The sequence below is a fragment of the Limulus polyphemus genome, unplaced genomic scaffold, assembly GCF_000517525.1.
Source record: "Limulus polyphemus unplaced genomic scaffold, Limulus_polyphemus-2.1.2 Scaffold349, whole genome shotgun sequence".
Taxonomy (NCBI): Eukaryota; Metazoa; Arthropoda; class Merostomata; order Xiphosura; family Limulidae; genus Limulus; species Limulus polyphemus.
Window position 1 is genome coordinate 369,382 of NW_013665959.1, and position 4,942 is coordinate 374,323.

A 4,942-nucleotide genomic window follows, 5' to 3' on the forward strand; every position below is an offset into this window, starting at 1 on the left:
AATAAATATAGAGTAAGCCTCTCCAATGGAAACAGTTTCGTAATAAACACAAATTGAATTCCTCGCAAAGGTGAAAAATGAAGTCATATCCAGGAAAAATATGACACTAGCATTGGTATATGGCAATATTGACTAATATAAACCAAGGTAACGTCATTTCTTCTATAATTACAAGATTTTCTTCAATATATCCTTTCTAGACTTGCCTAAGTTATCATTATTGTGGTGTATATGTTGTGTATTATAAGGGTATTTATGTAAGTACATATAATATGGACTACATAATGAAAAGGCATATCATCTGTTCATAAAACCTTACTGTAGCACCTGCTTATAAAAACGTACTGTAGCATCTGCTCATAAAAACTTACTGTAGCACCTGCCCATAAAAACTTACTGTAGCACCTGCCCATAAAAACTTACTGTAGCATCTGTTTATAAAATGTTTGCACTCCTAAGTACCTCTCGCCCACAAATGTGTATTATAAGTTTAGTAATAAGCCAGAAATAGTGGGAGATTTGGCTAAAGTTAAGCTGTCCACGTATTTTAGGCTTAAAAGCATCAACATAACACAGTTGTTGTTGTTGTATTTGTTTGGTCTTAAGCAAAAATTGAGGGTCGATACCAGTAATGGACACAGCATAGATAACCCATTGTGTAGCTTGATGTTTAATAACAAACAAACTTAGGAATTATTTCGTGAGAGGTGCATTGTACACTATCTTGTATTTCTTAAAGGTAGAAACCTTCTAACTTTATGCTGGAAGTAAAGTAAAAGGGCGTAGTTTTCAACATATGAAAGTCAGACAATAAAATTCTCAATTCATTTCAAGCAGTGTAGTTGCTAAATTTGAGAATGAGGTTGTGAAGGTTAAAAAAAAAATCATATCATACAATCAGGGCCGGATTAAGGTATATGGAGACCCTGAGGCAAATATCCTTATGGAGGCCCTTTCAAATACAAGAAATAAATAAAAAGCTTTATTGTATTAAAAACAAACTTTCAAATATAAGAAATAAATATATAAATCGAATATCGCAATATTCATAAATAATGTTAACAAAATATTTGTGGGGATTCTGATGCAGCTGCCTCATGGTTAATCCGGCACTGCACACATTCACTTGTATCTGTTAAAACGTTACTTAACAGACAATATTGTTCTGAATGGAACATTACTGTTCACCAATTATCAAACAGTTATTTTTATATAGATTCATTTTGGCAACATGCTGCTATTTTTCTTCCTCCTTAGTTGATTTTGTGAGTGAATCATAAAGTACCATTAGCTGATTTTGTGAGTGAATCAAAAAGTACCATTAGCTGATTTTGTGAGTGAATCATAAAGCGTCCAGGAGAGAGAGATTAGTAAATTCGAATAGTCTCCTAACTTCAGATGTAGTTTTAGATATTTCTAACTACCCATCAAGTGAAATAAATAACAAAAATTTACTTTTCCTAGCAACCTGTAGGTTTGTTTCCCCAGAAGTTGCCATGTAGTCTACATAACTATTTTCAAACATTTCTCTCGCTAATGATCGGTTTCATGCGCAGCATGAGTACACTATTTTAAACTAATGAATGTATTCAGCACAATGTTTGCCCTCCTAAGTACCTCTCACCTATAAACATGTATTATAAGTTTAGTAATCAGCCACCTATAGCTAGGCTTACCTAATTTATCATTATTGTGGTGTATATGTTGTGTATTATAAGAGTATTTATGTAAATACATATAATAGGCTACATAATGAATAGACATTGGAATATATAGGACTATAATTAAATAGCGAAGTGTATACTAGTGTAAATGATGAACGTAGTACACATAAATGAACATGGCCTTGATAGGGGTTTTGAATTCATACCTTGACTTTTGTGAAATCAACGCCCTCTTTTGTGTAACGTTCAACATTTGAACAGTGAAACCTAAACATCAGTGAGAAGGGAGGAAGAGGTCAAAATTGTACCTGACCCTCCCAGATCCACATGGATTTAAATCCCTATGAAGAAATACCAATGTTTGTACTTTTATAGGGAAGTTAATAACAAGTGGTGTGGATATTTTAGAGTCTGTATGTTCTATAGATGCTAAAATCTTTGGTTGTGAGAGCGTCAATTCTTGACTCTAATAAACCGCTCAACACCTGTTTCGTGTAATGTGCATGATTTCGTTGTTTCCTGTGTTGGTAAAATATATGATGTCAGTATCTCATCAGTTTAAGTGTTTCACTCTAATTCTTTAGACTGAAACGTAAAAGAGAAGGCAGCTATTTCACATTCGAGGCATTAAGCAAAAAAAAAAGAAAAAATGATTAGGAAGTCCATTTTCAATGTTACATTATAAATTTAGGATATATTTTCTAGCATAATGTGTTTTCTAAACCTTACTTAATAATTACTCTCATAAAATATGCTGTCGATTTCTTAATGTAACGCAGTGTCTGTTTATAAAAAACTTACTGTTGCATCTTTTCATAAAAAATTACTCGTAGAGACATAGCTCATTCCTCTCTGTTTCAGATCCCCCTCATGGGGGAGAATTTTACTCCGCATCTTGAAATTTTCCCATACTACATATGTGAGAATGTTTACGTAAAACTATTTAGCAGTATGTGTCATATACAGTCACACACGTGTTCCAAACATTGAAAGAGACACAAACACGACCGTCGTACTGACAGTGTGATGAGCGAACTGACATTTTACTATCTCTGCTGTTTTATCAAAACAATCTGTCACTACATATACAGCAAGCTCGCCCACTTGAAATATACTAATTATTCACATCAGTAACTAAAATACATCAATGGACAAATTCTGCTATGACTACGATATACAAAAACTAAATATCGTATTATTATCGGTGGGAAAAGTAAGTTATAAGTATATTGGAATTTGTCGACATTTATCAATTGAAGGAATAACACGAAAGTGAAATGTGTGACACATTATTTCCATCTGCTTTCTTTCTTTTTTTACTATAAATATGTTAAGACAGCTCAGCAAAATAGAAATGCTTGTTGTGAAACTTGACATCTGGGAACAAGGTGAGAGCGAAGTAGGAAGTTGAGGATAATGCAGGGTAAAAAGTCTCATGAAAAAAGTGCTTGACTGTAAACGACGCTAGGCACCCCCTATCGATAACTTCCAAAAACAAATGAATGTCTTTTCCGTCCGGTCGGGACTGATGAAGTATTTAAATGTGTGTGTGAGTGTGAGAGGGCGAGGAGGGGGTGAGAATTTATGAAGAAGTATTTACTGAATAAGAAAGAAATATAAACCAAATGAAAAAATGGGAATTGCTTGAACTTATACAAACATTACTTGCAGTAGAGATTTTACTGTAATTATAAATCACTAAAGAATCTTACTTAGTTTTCACTATGGCACACATACTGTGCCCAGCAGTTTTTTTGGAAGCTAAATTATAATATTTTGTTTCTTATGTTCTGTTGTTGCAATAGTTTTCTTTACTTCCAGTCCTAGCCACCCCTTAATATACAAGTTAAGATAAAAAGGTCTTGACATTTTTGTAGTTTCACCACACAACAGAGCCAAGGAAGTTAATATTCTGAATACGACGATATAACAGAAGTGACAATAAATGATTGATAAGACAAAACTGCTACAAGTAACAGAGGTGGAGAGAATTATTTATGTTTTCTACTTTTGAAACGGACAAAAGAAGTGAGTCTTTTCTTGAGCCACGTGGAAACACTCGGCAAGTTTATGAGTATTTGATTGAAGTATGTATAATATTACATCCTGAAGCACTTCTTTCACATCAGTTGGACGTATTTTGGTTATTTAATTACACTAGTAGAACATGCACTAGGATTTGAAGAACTCTGTTTGTTATGTTTATGTAAGAAGAAATATCACATTGAAGAGACACGTGTATGACATGAAAAAGGACGTATTATTGAGTTCAGATTATCGGTGAGATGGGGGTATTGAGATACATGTATGGAGATATTCTATAGTTAAATACGTTGAATGTTATGTAAGATTGACTGATACAAGGAAAGTAAAAAATTGCTTTCATAAAGAGTAAATAAGTAAACTCAAAACTACTACGATGAGTTTCGAAATGAAACACTCGAAACTTTACAAACAAAAAAAATGCTATAAAAATATATATATGAAAATAACGATAACGTGATTTGATATTTATCCCTGCTAACAAAACTGTCAACTTTTCACTGACCAAACAACACAACATGATTCAACATTTGACCCTGTTAAACAAAATCTGAATATTTTTGTTCATCGAGCAGAATACTGAAACAACACAATACCATTCGGTATTTGAGTGTGTTAAACACAACCGAGAACTCACCTCTTATCAAGAGCGCTATTGAATGATAACAACATTATACGGCATTTGACCGTGTTAAATGCCGTATACGGGAAACTTTCTGTTCACCAAGCAGATATTGAACAACACAAAATGATTCGACATTCGGCCATATTAAACAAAACCTGCTCACCAACTAGAATATTGAACAATAACAACAAAGTGATCCTGCTAAACAAATCGGGGACTTCCTACTCCCCAACCGGAATACCAAACAACAACATGATTTTGCATTTGATTCTGCTAAACACAATCTGGGACTTTCCACTCATCAAACACAATGTCTAACAACACTGACCATGTTAAACAATACAGGAAATTTCCTCTCACCAAGCACGATATTCAACATTACAACATCATTTGGCATTTGACCCTGCAAAACGAAACATAAGAATGTCCTCTCACCAAACGGAGTATTGTCTTGTTCAGAATGAGTAAACATGTCAAGAAAAACGAATAGATCAAATAACGTGTCGGGATTGAACAGGTAAATAATTAAATTGTTAGATCAATCGACCTGAAAGTGCGTGATATGTAGATAACTGTCCTCAAGACCAATAGGCTCTTTAAACAGGAAATG